At 50.5% G+C, this 19063-nt stretch overlaps 1 protein-coding gene across 8 annotated transcripts in view; it reads right to left on the reverse strand.

Moving 5' to 3' along the window:
* The window catches only part of TSPAN4 (tetraspanin 4), an 80499-nt gene that overhangs the window by 34406 nt on the left and 27030 nt on the right, over positions 1–19063 (reverse strand). The window lies entirely within an intron of this gene.

Here is a 19063-nt window from a genome sequence, read left to right on the forward strand (position 1 = left end):
ACTGAGGCCCCAAGGAAGAATGTCTGCCCTCAGTGATGCCTCAGCCTGGCTCCCCTGACCTCCAGCTAACCAGCCCTTGGACCTTGGGTTGATCCGTGTCACTGGAGAGCCCTTCATAAATCTGCCAAGGTGAACATGTCTCCCCACAAGTCTCCCTCTCCCCAAATTGAACAAGCCCAGTTCCTCTGACCAATTTTCACATGGAAGGACCTGGAGACCTTCCGCATCCTGGCAGAGAAAGGAAGGACCTGCCTTGTTCTGGATGCTGCCTCTCCATGCAGCCCAAGATTGAACTAGCTAAGTAGGTTGCCATTACACTGTTGATTTGCCTGATGCTTCCAGTCCACTCAGACCCTGGGATCTAAGACTTCACACTGACCACGAATACCTTTCATCCTATGAGACTGAGCCTCTGATCCCATCAAGAACTTTCTGAGTTCCGTCTGCTGGCTGTCTGTCCCTTGCATGTTGGTTTCAAACACACATTTGATAAGAAAGCTGTCCGTGCTACTGGCCACGAAGTTGACCACAAATGACCACCCACACCTCCCCCTTAACCACCGCCATTCTGCCCCATCCTCTGCCTGAAGGTCACTGTCCTCAGCAGAGGAAGAAAGAAGCTCTGCCTTCTCTGTGTCATCTGTTATTATCACTTCCCTTCTCTCCTGTCTCCGGATCCAGCTCTTTTACTCAATCTCACATTGAGAAGGATGTTTTCTTCTTGTCCTGAGGACTGCTAGGTGGTGTCCTCAAGGCAGCAGGTGGAGGACCACCTCAGGGAGGCAGAGCCAAGATGGCAGCTGCAGAGGAAGCGCTACAGTGAACCACCCCCTCCTCACCCCCCACACAAGCGCACACGCCCACCAATGCCCACACAACTCCAAAAGCATCTAGGAAATGCACCAGACTGAATCCCAATCAGAAAGTCCAAGGAAAAGTCACAATGAGTCATCTCTCTAGCCCAGGTTGGAATAAAGAAATAGAAAGAGGGGTCTGTGGACACTGGGACTGGGTCTGGCCAATGCAGAGCGCTCCAGGGCTAAGGCAGGCTGGGCAAGGGGAGCTCCTACTTACTCAGAGGGACCTGAGCCCTTGCACATGCAGGGATAGGCACCAACTGCCAGCTCTGCCCTTCCCAATGGATTCAGGGTGACTGGAGCAGACTTGGCCCAGGTGGTGTTCCAGGCTCAAGGCTCTCATGCACACCCACACAATGGCACCCTTTCCACCCCTGGCCCAGGCCCCTGCTTCTCCCTTTGAGGACAGGATCCCCGCATTATCCTTCTGTTCTGGGCTGTGGGAAGAGTCTCAGAGAAAGTCGTCCTGGTCCAGAGCAGGGCCATGTGGGCACACACACACGCACACACACATACACACACACACACACACATACACACGCGTGCACACGCACACGCACACACATACACACGCACACATGTACACACACGTACACACATGCACACACATACACGTACGCACACATACACACGCACACACATGTACATGCGTACACACATATGCACACATACACACGCACGTACACATGCACACACATACATACACGCGCGCACATGCGCGCACATACACACATACACATGTACATACACAAGCACGCACGCACACACATATACACACACATACACACACGCACATACACACGCACACACACATACACACGCACACACATACAACTCCTGAGGCCTCTCTAGGCAGCCTTCGCCCCCTCAGCCCCTGACTGTTCCTCAGAGTCTCATTCTCTGTCTGCCCACATGCCACTCTCAGGGCTTCCCTCTGGATGCCATGGACACTAATGATAGACATTCTTTCACTTCTCAGCCACCACAGAAAAACGCATCCATATTCCTCCTGGAGGAAACCAGGAGAGAAGAGGGGAGGGGAAGGGAGGTGGGAACGCGAGGCTCCCCTCCACTGAGCCTCTTGGTTGTGGCGGCAGACACACGTCTCTGGTCTGGCATGAAAGACTGCACAGAGAGGTGGGGAGAAAATGCAATCAGAGCGGTGACCCCAGAGGGTCCTCCCAGGCTGCCTGCCGTGTTGGGAGAATGGGAGGGAGAGATGGAGGTTGGGGGACGGAGAGGGAAAGGGACAGAAAGGAGCAAGGAGGAAGGGAGAGGAAAAGAGGGACAGGGAGGAGGGGGAGAGATGGAGGTGGGGAGACAGAGAAAGACAGAGAGGAGAGACAGAGAGAGAGGAGACAGAAACAAAGAGAGGAGAGAGAGAGACAGAGACAGAGAGAAGAGAGGAGAGACAGAGGCAGAAAGACAGAGAGGAGAGACACAGAAAAAGACAGAGAGAGAAGAGAGCAGAAAGAGACAGAAATGAGGACAGACAGAGACAGACAGAGAAGAGAGGAGAGACAGAAAGGAGGAGGGACAGAGAAAGACAGAGAAGAGAGACACAGAAAGAGAGAGAAGAGGGACAGAAGAGAGGAGAGACAGACAGAAAGACAGGATAGAAGGGGCAGAGGGGAAGGAAGGGGAGAGAGGGACAGAGAGCAGGGAAGACAGAGAGGGAAAGGGAACTAGAGATAGCAGGGGCGGGGCATGATAGAATTCTGTGCTTGGAGTCAGATCCACTGACTTGCTGACACTAGCTGACTTCCCATCTGTGAGCCTCAGTGTCCTCCTGTGTCAGAATGCCTGCAGCCACTACTCCCAGGACAGTCAGGAGCCTGAGGCTTTGCACGCTTCTTATCACACCCTCCCACCTGACTCCTAGGGTATACATGTCCACATGGAGCCCTCTTTGCATGAAGACCAGAAGAGAGCCTGGTATTACCCAGTTGGCCCCTCCCCCCCACTCCCAGCCTCCTGCACCAAGGTGGGTCAGACACAGTGGCGAGGCCTCCTGCCCACAGGGCCCAGAGGCTCAGAGAGGGACCCTCCTCTCCCTGGCCTGCTTCCCAGGATCTTCCTAGCCATGTTCACAGATGGGAAAACTGAGGTTGCCCCACTCAGTGCACAGAATCAGTGGGAGATAAGGTTGAAGAAGCAGCCAGGGCATTGAATGCCAAGCTGGGGAGGCTAAACTTCACCCTATGAGCAATGGGGAGCCAGCCAAGACTGGAGGAGGAGGCAGGCAGCATCTCAGGAAGGGGGAGCCCAGACCAGGGAGGCAGGAAGTTAGGTGAGGGGAGAGGCCATGGTAACTGCAGGTAAAACCAGAGGGATGGGAAGGAGACCCAGGTGTGAGGTCATGGGGCGGGGAGGTCAGCGCCCCACCCAGCATACCCACGACCAGCCATTCACACAGGCACTCACACTCAAGCTCAAACACCCACATGCATGCACACACAGTCACACTAGATACACTCACACACTCACATGCACCTACACATGAACACACACATAGTTCTACACTCAGTCATAACCTCTTCACAGATACTCAAGGGCACCAAAGCTCTGTGGGCATGATGAAATTCCTGCAATCCTGAAAGCCCCTTCACTCAGCAACTTGTAAGTCATTTGTCAGGTAAATTAGAGGCTTGAAGGGGGCAGGCTGCAGGGGAGAAAGGGGAGGTAGGGGCTGGGAGGGCTACCAGTCAAATGCTCCAGGGTGCCAGAGGCCTTTCCCCTCTCTGGGACTCAGTTTCCTTCTCTGAATAATGGATGAAGGAGGTGGGATTCCATGCCAGCTCTGACTCCCTGGTCCTCAGCTCCCCCCAGCCCCGAGGCCCCTTGGAAGGCCGACACCTTGCCTTACTAACTCAGGATATAGAAGTTTATTCCGCCCCCCGCCCCACCATGTGAAGAGTCCCCATAGCCAAGTGTCTGAGGAGCCACAGAGCCCTGCCAAGGTCCCTAGAAGTTCATCCACCCTCCTCCCTCCTGTCAGGGTAGAGACAGCGGCAATCACCCCAAATTAATGATGGAAGCTTAATGGATTAACCAGAAGAGGCAGGGAATGTCCCTGGCAGGGACACTCATCACCTGCACATCAATCAAGCCTACAGGACTTCTGATGTGTGACCTCAGACCAGGTTGGTTGGATGGTGGGAGAAATTCGCCACACAGCGGAGCTTGGGAAGGAACAAGCACACTGCTTAAGCACCTACCGTGTGCCTCAATACATACTGCAACAAAAAGACAATCCCTACCCAGCTTCTGGGATAAGAACTCACTGTTTGACAAAGACTGCTGGGAAAACAGGATAACAGTGTGGCAGAAACTGTGCATAGACCAATGCCTGACACCCTACATAAGAATAAAGTCCAAATGGATACATGATCCAAGTATAAAGACAGATACTATAAACAAATTAGGGGAGCAAGGAATAGGGTATTTATCAGACTTATGGAGAATGGAGAAATTTATGACCCAACAAGAGAAAGAGAACATTATGAAGTGCAAAATGAATAATTTTGATTACATTAAATTGAAAAGTTTTTGCACAAATTAACCCAATGCAACCAAGATTAGAAGAGAAGCAGAAAACTGGGAAAGAATTTTTGTGGCTAGTGTCTGTGATAAAGGCCTCATTTCTAAAATATATAGAGCACTCAGTCAAACGTACAAGAATACAAGTCATTCCCCAATTGATAAATGGTCCAAGGATATGAACAGGAAGTTTTCGAAGGAAGAAATTAAAGCTACCTATTGTCATATGAAAATATGCTCTAAATAACTATTGATTAGAGAGATGCAAATCAAGACAACTCTGAGATACCACATCACACCTATCAGATTGTCTAATATGACAAAACAGGAAGATGATAAATGTTAGAGAAGATGTGGGAGAGTTGGAACACTAATTCATTGTTGGCGGAGCTGTGAGGTGATCCAACCATTCTGGAGAGCAGTTTGGAACTATGCCCAAAGGGCTACAAAAATGGGCATACCCTTTGACCCAGCAGTATCACTTCTAGGACTGTATCCCAAAGAGATCATAAAAATGGGAAAGGGTCCCACATATACAAAAATATTTCTAGCAGCTCTCTTTGTGGTGGCCAAGAACTGGAAATCGAAGGGATGCCCATCAATTGGGGAATGGCTGAACAAGCTGTAGTATATGAATGTAACGAAATACTATTGTGCTATGAGAAAAGATGAACAGGAAGACTTCAGAGAAGCCTGGAAAGACTTATATGATCTGATGCTGAGTGAAAGGAGCAGAACCAGGAGAACATTGCACACAGTAACAACCATAGTGTGTGAGGAGTTTTTCTGGTATACTTGGCACTTCATTGCAATGCAAGGACCTAAAACATTCCCAAAGAACTCTTGAGGCAAAATGCCATCCATATCCAGAGAAAGAATTATGGAATTGGAACATAGAATGAAGTAGACCATTTTCTCTTTTGATATGTTTTGTTTTGGTTTGGTTTTTCTCATGGTTTCTCCCATTCATTTTAATTCTTCTATGCAACATGATTAAGGTGATAATGTATTTAATAAGAATGTATGTGTAGAACTCACATAAGATTGCCACTGTCTCAGGGAGGGAGGGAGAGGAAGGGAGGGGGAGGGAAAGAGAGAGAATGAAAGACCTATGTAAGTGATTGTTGAAAACTGAAAACAAATTAATTAAATTTTTAAAAAATTATGTCATACAAAGAAAAGTCTGTTTCTTCCCCAGCCCATCTTCCACCCCTCTCTACTGCTCCCCTAGGAACCAATTAAGAAATGATCATATGAGAGATTTCAGGTATAATACCCAAAATTAATATATTGTCTAGGGATAGAAAAAAATCAATCGATTTAACATACGAGGCAAGTGCATGATACATGTTCATCTTGAGAAAATTCAGAAAGAAAACTTTAGGCTGGATGCTTGGAAGGCTGTCAGATAAACATTAGAATGGGAAAACGCCAAGTGATTTTTATAAGAAAGCACAAATAAATAAATAGGAATAGAAGGAAAAAGACCCTCTCTGCCCCAAGGAAGCCTATATTGCAATGGAGAACGATGACCAAAAGGAAGCTGGGGGGCGGGGATGATAAGTAGGTCCCCACATATGGGCCATGGGGGCAGAATCCAGAGTGAGAGCCACAGTCAAGATGGGAATGAAAGATGGCCTGGGCCCCTCCCCAAGCCAGAGAAACACACTGATGGATCAAAGAACACTTTTTAGGCACCAGCTAAAGAAATGACCTGGGAAGGAGAGAACTCAGGACAAGGATTGTTGAAGGCAGAGCCAGGAGGGGTGACAGGTGGCAGGACAGGGGGCAGAGGAGTCAGGAGGGGAGCTGGGGTGGGGCGGGGATCTGAGGGAGGACCAGCAGGGAGGAGGGCAGAGGCTGGGGGGAGGTGGGGAGCTCAGGAGAACTTCTGATTTGGGGATCCCAGAGGGATTGATTCTGGGTGGTAGGGAGATCCAGGCACCTCTGTCCCTGAGAGCAGAGGCCCAGAACCCATCTGTACAACCATGCTGGGCTGCACATGTTCAAGGTCCCTTCCTCCAGATAGCCAGGGCACCACTAGAGACCACTAGAAACCAAAGGATGGCTGGTAGGCAGGGAAGGAAGGGAATCAGCATTTACTAAATGCCTACTGTGTTCCAGGCACTGTGCTAAGCATTTTACAAACATTCTCTCATCAATCCTCACAACAAACCTGAGAGGGAGGTGCTATTATCATTCCACTTTACAGTTGGTGAAACTGAGGCAAACAGAGGTGAAGTGACTTGCTTAGAGTCACACAGCTAATAAATGTCTGAGCTGGATTTGAACTCATGTCTTTCATACTCCAGGTCCAGCACTCTGTTCACTCAGTCATCCAGCTGCCTCAGGCGATCTTCCAGGTTATGTCTGACATAGTGGGGTGGGTTACTGCAGTTAGACACAAAGTCAAAGGGGTCAGGCCTCCAGGACTGGGTGAGGAGGCTACCATTACCACCCCCTCCAAAAGTTCTCTGGCAGAGGAATAAGTGTGGCAGATGGTAGGACAGACTGGCCAGTCCTTGGAGCACAGAGGAAGGCAGAAAAAGCAGGGGCCATTCCAGAGCCTGGGCACCATGGAAGCCAAAGGGGAAGTTCACAGCAGGGGTGCCTGGGTCTCTTGTCCCATTGTCCTGGATCACTCAGCCTGGGCATCCCTCTCTAGCCTTGTCTCCCCTCTGTCTCTAGCTTTGTCTCTCGGTCTCCCTTGATCTCTGCCTCTTGGTCTCTATCAGCATCCAGGTCAGACCCAGCAGCTTGATCCAGATTTCTGATGCCCACCTCCAAGCCAGAGTCTAGTCAGCAAAGCTCCTTTCCCCCCCTCTTCATCCATAGAGGTGTCTCCTGCCCCTGGCCTGGAGAATCACTCCTGCACCCACCTACACAGATGGGCAGACACATTAATGTGCGCCCCTTAAACACAGAGAAACCCTAGTGCACCTAGAGTGAGGTAGATGTGCTAATGGAGTTACACACACACACACACACACACACACACACACGCTCATGTACACCTGCATGGAGCCAGAGTAACACACTCATCACACACCCTCCCACACACACACACACACACACACACACACACACACACACTAATGTGAGAGCATACACACAAACACATTAATGTGCATACAAGTCCCCGCCCCCTCTCCCCCAAGGATAAGGCATCAACCATCCCTGGATCCACAGCTCATCTATGATTCATGGTCAGAAAGCTTCCTTCCTCCCATCTTCTCCTCCTCCCCCTTCCCCTCCTGCTCCTCTGCTCCCTCCTCTTCCTCTTCTCCCTCTTCCCTTTCCCCTTCCTCCTCCCCTTCCCTTCTCTCTTCCCTCTTCTCCTCCTTTCCCTCCTCTTCCCCGCCAAACCAGACACTAAGTACAGAGTCTCAGCGGAAGTTCAAAATGAGGTGCAGTCTGGGATCCAGTCTAGCTACTGGACAACTTTTATACTTTATTAAAGGAGAAAATCAAAGGGTATTGGGTCCCAGAAGCTCCTCCAGAGTTCCTTGATGGGATTCAAGATTTGCTATTGATTTCCAGAGTGGATGCACTCAGCACTGTTTCAGCTGCCAGCAGGCATTCCCTAAGGATCACCCCACACACAACCAAGCACTGTCTTCCCTCAGCCTCAGCCCTTCCCAGCTCTTCCACAGCAGGCCTTGGTTTCCTTATCTGTAAAGTAGCCCCAGCTTTCCCTGCAGAGCTCTCCCCAGAGCACAGTCATTAGTCACAGGGTTCACAGGGAGACAAAGGAGAGCAGCCTTTGAACCTGCAGTAAGAGTAGCTCCATAATCCTGATCTCTGGCTCCAGAGATGGGGAAGCTGAGCCCCAGGTGGGAGCAGCAACAGGATTAAAGCTGACCAAGAATGCCCCCAAAGCAAGACTGACAGTCACTGTCCACTGTCTGCTTAGAGACTCCCAGAAAGGGGGTCCTCTCCTCCCCCTCCCTGCAGGTCCCATTGCCTTTGTACAGCTTGACTGAAGAGGAAGCATCTCCTTTCCCAGAGACTAAAGCAACATCTGCTCAGTTCTTAACTCTAGCTTGAGACCGGACTAAGCCCTTTAGGGAAGGCAAAGGAGACATGGTCAGAGAGGGAAGGGCAGAGCTTGGGACTCAGAATGGAGGAAACAGATATGGGTCAAGGTGTGATCTCAGAAAGAGCCTCGACCCTGGATTCAGATCCCCCTTTCTGACCACCTGATCTTGCACAAGCCATAGGCCCTTGAAATATCTACGGGATATCTAATTCTAAATGTCCAGTTGTGGGCTGGTGGTGCTGGACAGTTCAGGAGAGCAGCTGCAGCTGATGAGCTCGTGGAGAGAGGCTAGCTCTTCTTTCCTCTTCCCTATGGAGGAAGCTCCCTGGCCTGGTCTGTGGTGCTTGGGAGGGCTGACAGCAGCCACTCCGTACCCCCTACTGGCCCTTACCCCATGCCCACATGCCCTACACTTGCTGGCACCTGGGCAATCAGCTGTGTAGGGGCATGGGCTGAGGAGAAAGCCAGCATTCTACACTTAAAAATCAGGTGTAGGAAATGCCGGTTATGAGGGATTTGGCAGAAGCTGATTTTAGCAGGAGGAAGGCGTGGGCACAGCGGGACTCTCACAGCAGATCAATAACTTCCTTCAGACCCAGAATGGGCCTCGCTGGCACACACAGCTCTGAGTCAGCTCTGGGCCGGCAGCGTTGGGAGATGCAGAAGAGCAGCCAAGAGAGGAAGGGAAAGAAAGGGCAGGGGGTGGAGGGGATCCAGGCCGAGGCAGAGCTATCCCAGGTGCTGAAATGGCAGGTCTGTGCCAGATACTGAAATGGGCCCCAGGAAACTTGTGGAGGGGAGCAGGGCATGAGATGGAAGGAGACTCTGGCCAGGAGTCCTAGGCTGCCTGGGACGCCATGTGAGACTTTGGGGGAGCACTCCCCCACTCTCAACGACCCTCATGTTCAATCAGAGGGACTTGTGCCTAAAGTCTTCCAAATCCCTGCGCGCTAAGCCTCCCAAAGGATCCATGTTGGAATGAGCCAGGCAGAGGCTCTTCTATCTCAGAGGGTAGATGTGGCTTTACAGTCTCAGGTCTTCAGCCTCCTCATCTCTCCTCCCTGCTGAGGAGGAGACAAGACCCCATCAAGTGCAAGGCTTTGCTGAGGAGAGCTGATTCAGGTCAGAGACAGCCCAGAGCATATCTCTGTAGGCTGATGGATGACTCCCTTCCAGTTCAGCGGGCTTCATGGGCTGTTTGCTAAGATTTGGCAAAACTTCCAACATATCCATTCATTATCCTGTACTGATAACAGCAGCAGACTCACAGGCTCCCACACATGCATACGTCCTCACTGGCAAACACACATGCCCAGGCACCCATATGTACACATGTTCACATCACACCCATGCACTGGCCCTGTGCACATGCTCACACTCCCACACAATCATCAACCCAAACCTGGCCCAGCCCAATCCCACAAGCATTTATTAAATTCCCTCCTGGGTATAAGGCATTGAGCTAGGCACCAGAGAAATCAAAGGAGCTCACATGATACAGGAGCATTGTATCATGTGTCCATAAGATGGGCACAGATAATTACACATATGCACGCAGGAAGAGAGTAATGCCCAATCAGGTTAGTAAAGCCAGCCATAGTCAGACTGGGGAAGGCTTTAGATGGAGGTGGAGGGGCAGGGCTTCCATTCTAAGAATCAGCAAACATAACAGACTGTGTATTTATTATAAGAAGAAAAAAATCTCATCCTTATATTAGTAGATGTAGAAAAGGCTTTTGACAAAATGCAATATCCATTTGTGTTAAATAAAAATGTTTTAAAAAGTACAGGAATAAATGGACTTTCTCCTATTAAGGGAAAACATATTTATCTAAAGCAAAGAATCCACATCATCTATAATGGAACTATGTGAGAGGTCTTTCCAGTAAGAGCAGGGGTAAAGGGAGGAGGTCCACCATCACCTCTGTTATTTGTTAAAGTTCTAGGAATACAAGAAAAGGGAATGAAAGGAGTGAACACAGGCAAGGAGAAAATAAAAGTATCCCTCTGGTGGATGATGAGATGGAATACTCAAAGAAACTCAGCGATTAAACCAGAAGTTAATTGAAACAATAACTTCAGCCAAGTAACAGGATAGAAAACAAACTCACAAATCACCACATTTTCTGCATATTACTAACAAAATGCAGCAGGAAGAGATAGAAAAAGAAATTCCATTCAGAAGAACTATGAAATATATTAAAATTTTGAAAGCTTAGCTACCAAAACACATACTGAAATTGTATGAATATAACTAAAAATACCCTTTACAGAAATTTAGACTTGAATAACTGGAGAAATAATAATTGCTCATGGATAAGCTGCCAATATGATAAAAATGACAATACTACCTAAATTAATTCACCAACTTGGTGTCATACCAATCAAACTACCAAATGATTGCTTTACAGGATTAGAAAAAAATAATAACAAAATTCATCTCAAGGATCAAAAAGTAAAGAATAACAAGGAAAATAATGAAAAAATGGGAGAGAAGTAGGGGAGGGAGAATCAGTAGTTACTAATCTAAATCTGTACTGCAGAGCAGTAATCACCAAAACTGGTACTACTTAAGAAGCAGGGGGGAAAAGGATCCATGGAACAGATTAGATACACAAGACTCAGAGGTTATCAAAACCTAGTGTTGAATAAACCCAAGGACTCCAATTTACTGTAGTTAAGTTCTCACTATTCAATGAAGATTGATGAGACTAATGGTCTGGCAGAAATTAGGCTTAGACCAACATGTCACACATTATACCACAATAAGCACCAAATGGATACAGGGTCTAGATAGAAAAGGTTGTATCATAACCAAATTAGAGGAACATGGAAGGAGGGACCCTCTACAACTCTGGTCATAGAAAAAGCTTTTGCCTGAAGAAGAGATAAATATGACTACCACTAATGGAAAGTTTTTTCGATTTTTTTAAAAGTTTTTTTGATTTTTTGAAAGTTTCTTTTGATTATGCAACAAAATTCTCCAATAAAAGTCTGATATCCAAGAAACAGAGACTTAATACAAACTACATAAACAGGGTTTCCCAAAAGCCTTAGTGTCATTTTAAGCTTTAATGACTTAAATAGCTGCTTAATAGCAAGGAAGACCAAAAGAAAAAGACAGAAGGTGGCAACCGTTGGTGGAGTTGTGAACTGGTCCAACCACTCAGTTCCAAAGTGCTCCCTTTGGAACTCTTATCTTCCAAGTCATTAAACTGTGTCTACCCATGTCACTACCAGGCTTACACCCAAGGAGATAAAAGACAGGAGGAAAGGGCCCAGGTGTACAAAAATATTGATCCTTTTTATCACTTTTGTGAGAGCAAAGAGCTGTCCATCAGTTGGGGAATGGCTGAACGAATGATGGTAAACAAATGGGATGGAACACTGTTGCTCCATAAGAAATGAGCAGATGAGGATATGTTTGAACTGATGCAGAGTGAAGAGGGTAGAACCAGGAGAACAAATTCAATGATAACAATATTGGAAAGGAAGATAAAAGGTTAAAAGGCACATCCATCTCAGGGAGCAGTCCTGCCCCCAGAAGGCCAAGAACAGAGCGCATGGCTCCCCTCTTGGCACGGAGGTGATGAAGCAGGGGCAGGATGCGACAGGTGTGCTCAGACATGGCCAATGGCAGCTGGGCCACTTGGTGGTGGGAGGGAGTAATGATAACAATACTTTTCAAAGAGAGAAAAGAGGAAAATGTGCTTTTTCAATGAATCATTTAAATGCACTCAGAAGGGAGCAAAAGGCAGTTCAGACAATAGGACACAGGCAAGTTGGGAGCAGTGGAATCACCCCAGGAAATTGGAAACATTATTTAAAAACCCACCACACTGTACATAGGGGAGATTCACAGTTTCATCCGTAATCCTCTTTTCTGCCCCTTCTTGGATTGTTGGTTGTCATTTGTCAGAATGATTGTTCATGGTAACAGAAAAGGATATTTAAAATGTCTTAAAGTGGCAAGCTGGGGTGGGGGTGAGGGTGTATTTTTTTCTGGAGGAAATAAGAAGCTATCCAAGTTTCTCAAAGAGGGGAGCACCATGGCCAGCCTTGTGCTTTGGCAAGGTCACTTTGCCAGCTGTGTGGAGGATACACCAGAAAGGCAGAGACTGAGGAGGCCACCACAACCGTCCAGTTGAGAAGGTGATGGCGGCTGAAACTGGAGCAGTGGTTGTGTGAGTGGAGAGGAAGACAGATGGAGAGATGGGGGTGGGGATGGGAGTGGGAAAGGACTGACAAGATCTGGTCAGAGACTGAATCTGTGGGGTGACTAAGAGGGAAGAAGTGAGGATGACTCCAAGGTTGCACACCTGGCTGCCATCCTGCCGTGAATACACCAAGGCCAGCTCAGGGCTGGGCACAGACCTGGTCAGAGACAGAGATCTAGGAGTCCTCTGCCCAGAGAAGACAGCTGAGCAGAAAGGAGCTGGTGAGGGCACCAGGAGAAAGAAGGGCTGAGCCAGCTGACCCTGTACCCTGACACCCATGCTCTGCCTTCCCCAGGACACTGGGTAGCCGAGAGCACTAATGTCTGGGAAAACAGAGGAGCATCCTCTGGTCCTGTCTGACCCAGCAGCTGGAGTGCTAACATCTCCAGCCCAGGTGGGGATGTTTCCCCATCTTAAGAAGCCATAAAAACCTCAAGTATCAGAGCACAAAAGGAGCCCCCTCCTTTTACAAATCAGGAAATTGAGGCCCAGAGAGTTCAATCACAAAGTGGAAGTGCCACGATTCAAATCTAGGTCCTCAGGCTCCAAGTCCAGGTCTCTGTCCCTTGGATCACAGCCTAGAAAAATCTCATCCAAACTCTGATTTTACAGGTAGAGACACTGAGATCCAAAAGGACTTGTCCTGTCTCATGTAGAGGCAGAACCAGAGTTAGTGCCCCTGATTCAGCTGGGAGCTCTTAGTCCTGGGACCTGGGACCATAGTGCCCAGGGCTGCTGAGGATGTTTGTGAATGCATCCTCCAACTCAGACCACAGAACCTAGCTGGGATGGTGGTGGTACCAGCCCCCAAAATGGGAAGTCCACACCCTTTCTGAGCCCTCCAGCAAATCAGCTTCCAGAGAGACCCAATGGAAGCCGATTCAGCTCACTGACCTCCATCTTCCTTCTGTCAAACACTGGTTGCTCCTCCATTCCTCCCCCTCAGCCAGGCCCATCTCCTCTGGTTCTGGGCACCCCTAGAACTCCCTGGGTCCCACATCTCCAAAGATTTCCCAGGTCTCAGAACCAGGGAAGCAATCACACACATCTAATCACATCTGATACATGAGGAAAGAGACAGGGGGTGAGGTCCCCAAAAGGCTGGTTTGTTTAAAAGTTCCACTTGTATTATAAACATCACATCCCAACTGCTAAGGACCATATGGTGGATGGCTAGGGGAGGGGGCATTACAGAAGATGAGCAAGGAGGACCTAAAGAATCAGGGCTAACGGGTGCAAGGGACCTAGGCTGGTGTCTGCCCATCAGGCCCCTGCACACAGTGAGAGCTTGAGATCAGCTGCATTTGTGCAATATTAGAGTGGCCTCTCCTTGAAGACAGGAACAGATTTGGTCTTCACCTCTGCAGGCTCAGCCTCTGCACAGACCCTGCACAGAGTAGGTGCTCAATAAGTGTTGAGCCTCATTTTTCCGATGACAAATAGGAGAGGTTGAGACTTTGCCATAGTCTCCCAACCAGAAAGGGTCAGAAGCTGATTCACCTCAGGGCGCACACCCGACTCCAGGCTCCCCATCCTTCCCCACCCCCACCCCCACCCCATGCCAAAGGAGGAGGAAGGGAATGGGGGCTAACAGGACCAAAGGGGGAGGCAGCAATCCTCAGGCCCCTAGAATGAGTCAGGGGCAGCCCCAAGGACCCTGCAGGCCCCCTTCTCTGAGCTAGGGCCCCAGGGCTAGAATAGGAAGGGACTGCCCCAGCCCACGGGCCAGCTGGTGGCACCAGCTGCTCCAGCCCCTCTTCGCCCCTTCTCCATTAGGCAAGGCCGGATGCCTGGTAATTACTTGTCAAAACCTGTTAGCAGAGGCGAGGCCAGAGGCAAAGAGGCAGGCTGCTAATCCCAGAGATTCGTTGTTTTAATGACTTTTCAGGATCAGAGGCCCTCAATCTGTCAGAGCCTGGGGGGGAAGGGGAGGGGCGTCTTCTGGTGGGAAAGACCTCTCCCCCCACTATGGGATCCAGGAGCTCTCCAGGTTTCCTGACCTGCACAGCGTACACTGCCTTCCTCGTCCTCAGCCAGACATGCCAGCCCTTGGTCAGCCCCCACAATCAAACACTTGCTGCCTTATTCCCATCCCCCAATTGTTTCCTGACTGATTCGGGCCACCTCAGGCATCCTCAAGTCCTGCCCACTGCCCCCCAACAGTCTGATGCCTCGACAATCCCTTCTCCCACCCCACCCCCCACCACATACCAGGGAGGCATCTGCTGCTGGCACTGTGGACTCTAAGCCAAATCATTGTGAAGGGCAGGGGGCATGCTCAGACACAAAGAGAACAAGAAGAGACACCCAGAGACAGAGAGAAAGGAAGAGACACACCCAGACACCCAGAGACAGAGACCAAGCCCCAGCCTCAGAGAGACCTGCTCACGTAAGCGGGCACACAAGATGAATCTCCATCAGAAAACGGCCACCTGTCAGGGGCAGGCCATCACATTCCCCTTTGCTGTCCAGTGAAGTGGAAGGAGAGAGATGCCAGCCAGAAACCAGTGTGCACCTGCTCATGGGCAGTCAGCGTAGCCTGTTACTCCCAGCTCATGGGGGGAAAGGAAAGAAGGACTGAGGTCACAAGCACAACAGCCATGTCCTTCTGTCCAAGCGGTCAAGGTTCACCTTGGCTTTCCCCTCCCTCCCTAAGTGTAGCGGCAGAGCCAGTACCTGGGTCAGCACCATGGCCAGCACCCTATGGGCAGACCAGGCTCTTCTCTCAATCGATCTGCACACGCCCATACACATATGCATGCATACACACGCATGTGCACGCACATACACGCATGCATACACATACACATGCACCCGTGCATACACACTTGCATACATACATATATACACACGTATACACATACATATACACGTGCGCACACACAATACAACCAGAGATTCCAGACAAGAAGTCTTCTTGCCCCTGCAGTGCCCCACACCTCCTTGCACGGCAGTTGGATGTCACAATGGATAGACTGCTGGGTCTAGTGTTGGGAAGACTCAAGTTCAAATTCGGTCTCAGACACTTGCTAATTGTGGATCCATGGGCACAGCCCTTCTCCTCTGTTTGCCTCCATTTCCTCAGCTGTAACATGCAGATAATCACACCTCCTTCCCATGAGACAATAACTGTAAAGCGCTTAGTCCAGTGGCTGCGTGTAGAAAATGCTGCATAATGTATTAGCCAGCTAAACCCTGGCACGTCCAAGGGAAGACATGCCTGGAAGGAAGGCTCGGAGGGCACGTGGTAGCGGGCTGCCAGCTCAGGCCAGTTCAGGGCAGGTGGGACCCACAGGCTCTCCCAGAGAATCCCAAGGGCTCAGATAACCTCCCATTTGGGTCAGAGCACTCTGCCCTTTGCAGAAATCAGTGCCTGTGAGCCAACCAGGGCATTCTGGAGGGGGAGGATTGTGCCAAGTGAGGGTTGGAAATCTCCAGGTGAACAGGCTTTTCCCATAGGGGAAGTAGTGGCTTTGGTGGATGGAGTCTACACAGTGCCCTGGACCAACAGGCCAGGCATCTTCACATTAACACGCACGTGCACGTGTGCACACACACACACACACATACACACACTTCCTCTGCTGTAGACAAGGAGTGGGGTTTGACAGACTGCCTTCATTTGCCTGCAAGTGTGACAGTCATTCACTTTGTAACAAAAAGGAGATGAGCCAGGAGAGCCAGGGGGCTCCAGGGGGCCAGGAGTCCCAGTGGGAACCCAGCCAGCCATTCCACCTGCCCCAGGGGGCTGCTGGTGCCCCTTTCTTGTCTCTGTCCTGGAAGCACTGCCCCAGGAGCCCTCATCGGCACCTCACACAGGCACCTCACAGACTAAGAACAAAGTCTCGTGAACATGCAGGAGGTTCGACAGAGGCAGCAAGCCTGGGGTCCAAAGCCAGCAGCTGCACGGATTAAAGGAGGAGTGGGGTCAGTCAGAGCCAGAGGCCCAGCTTGAGGCCTCCTCAGCTCTGACTACACCACACCATCGAGGCTGAAGAGCCCAGTGTCTGGGAAGCAGTCACTCCCCAGAGAAGCCAAGATTGAAAAATGAATTTTGTTCCCATCCCCAGACTGGACACTCGTCCTCTGGGAAGCTGGGCACACACCATGACAGCTTCCTCCCACTGAGCTCTGTGCTCCCTGAGGGCAGCTCTCCTATGGTGTCCCTAGTCACTATCCTGATCAAGAACACAGAATAGCTCCCTAGTGCCAGTGAAGTGGGGTCCAGATGTCCACACAGTGCTTGGGCTCCAGCCCAGACTTGTCTCATCTTCCCTGGCTTAGCAACAAGGACTCCACCTCCAATCCAGAACTCCCACCCCAACACAGCACACAAAGTGGATACATCATTTGGCCTCACCCTCGTCACTCTGCTCTCCCTCTCCAGAGCACCCCACCCCATCCTTCAAGTGAAGACTGGGCCAAGAAGCCTTCCCATAGGTCAATGAGAAGGGTCTGACAGAGGCACTTGCTGCCCACTCACTTTTGTGGGGCCCTGGGTAAGTCACTCCTTCTCCCCTCTCCTCCACTGACCTTCCATTTCTGCACAATCAAATGAAGGACCTTTGGACTAGACTTATCTAGTCCTGTTCAATCACAAAATCTTCTGAATTTGAGTGAGTTCCTAAAGACAAGGTGGAGGAGCAGCTGGGGCCCATGGCCCCGTAAAGGTTCCTGCCTCCAGAGAACAAAGAACTGAACCCAGGTCAGCCGGACCTCCCAGTCTGGGGAAGCCTTCCCCTCAGGGCCTCCCTCAGACCCTCTCAACATATCCAGGTGTGGATAGGGAGACAAAAGGAGCACTTCCTGAACATGAGCTGGGGGCGGGGGGGGGGGGGGGGGTTGGCAGGGACAAGCAGGCACACAGCCCCTTCCAAGTATGAGAAGAATTGGGAGGGCAGCGTCTGCCACCTCTCTCTTCTCATCAAAGGCCAGAGTGGTGAGGCTCTTCCTCCCTCCTTCTGCCATCCAGCCAAATCTCTTGTTCTGCCTCCTCTTGGAATCCCGCCTTGACCCCCTCAGCCCATGATCACAAGACCAGAGACATGGAGCTTGCCGGGCCCTTAGAGATCATCGAAGTCTAAAGCCTTCATTTTAAAGATGCGAGTGTCTTGCCCAAAGCCACACAGCTAAAGAAATATCGGAGGCAGGATCTGAATCCAGATCTTCCTGATTCCATGTGCACCACATCAATCCCTCTCTTTGACTGGGCCTTCCTGGGCAAAGAAGCCATGCTATCTCATGGAATGATAAGCTTTGAGTGGAATTCTCTTCTGCACTGAATTCGGTCTGACCCAAAGGGAGCATGCTCTCAGGCTCTGGTCTCCTCCTGCCTGGTCCCTCCCTCCCTGCTCTATTTGAGTGGGCTCTGAAGGGGCTCAGCCACATCCTCTGCCCCATGCCCTTCAGCCAAGGCAGGGAGAGGATAGTAAGAAGGGGGGGTGGGCAAACAGGGGAAGGGAGCTAACAGTTTTAACTGCCAGTGGATCTCTAAGTCTGGTCTGGACCTCCCATGGCTGTCTCGAGGGATCCAGGGTCTTTATGATTTGGTTGACGTTGGTCCTTGTCTAGAACCTTGGAGTTGGGGGAGTCCCAGCCAGTACTTGACAGTACCTCCCATGCAGGGGCAAGGGAAGGGAGGCTGGAAATTGGACGTCCAGATCACTCATCTCTCAGACACCAGGAAGGACCCACCCCCAGCCTCTAAGGAGAGAAAGGACATCTGTGTATTAGGAGGGAGGGGAGAGATGTCAGAGGGCACCCCTTGGTCTCTATCTCTCCACTGCCCTGTTCACAGCCAGCACAGGGAGGAGAGGCCATTTGCCAAATTCCAAAAACCTGCAGAAATGTCCCCAAATCCTCAAGGGAAGGAAGTGACCAGCAAAACCAGTAACCCAACCCAGCCCTGGACTGAGCTCCTGGAGCTGTTGGACAGGGACTGGCCTCAGCTTCCAGAGGCTGCTTGTGGGGCCCTGCCACCCCTCACTCCTACAGTCCCTCATCCCTACAGCCCATTCCTGCCTGGGGGCAGCCCACCCCAGAATATTGCCCTTCCAACAGGCCCCATTCTGTGGTACCCACAGAGGTCCAGGAAGAAGAATCTCAGGAGAGGCCTGGGGTCTGAGCATCACAATGGGGGCTGGGTGGGCAAATGCAGCTACCAGTCTAGGGCAGGCCTCCCCTCAGGCTGGATTCTCTTCCAGAGTGGCCAGTCAATCCTGATCATGGGTTCTCCTCCTTCCCTCCTTTCAGAGGCCACAAGTGGGCACCACCTCTGTCTCAGGCTGCCTCATGCCCATTCCTCCTCATTCATCAAAGTTAGCCAGCCTCTGGGCAGTTACTACCAGGCAATGAGTGGCAGGCAGTGAGCCCAGCCAGCGCCTCCAATCTGCCTCTTTTCCCCAGGGCTG

The sequence above is a fragment of the Notamacropus eugenii genome, chromosome 2 (genome assembly GCF_028372415.1).
Source record: "Notamacropus eugenii isolate mMacEug1 chromosome 2, mMacEug1.pri_v2, whole genome shotgun sequence".
NCBI classification, from domain to species: Eukaryota; Metazoa; Chordata; class Mammalia; order Diprotodontia; family Macropodidae; genus Notamacropus; species Notamacropus eugenii.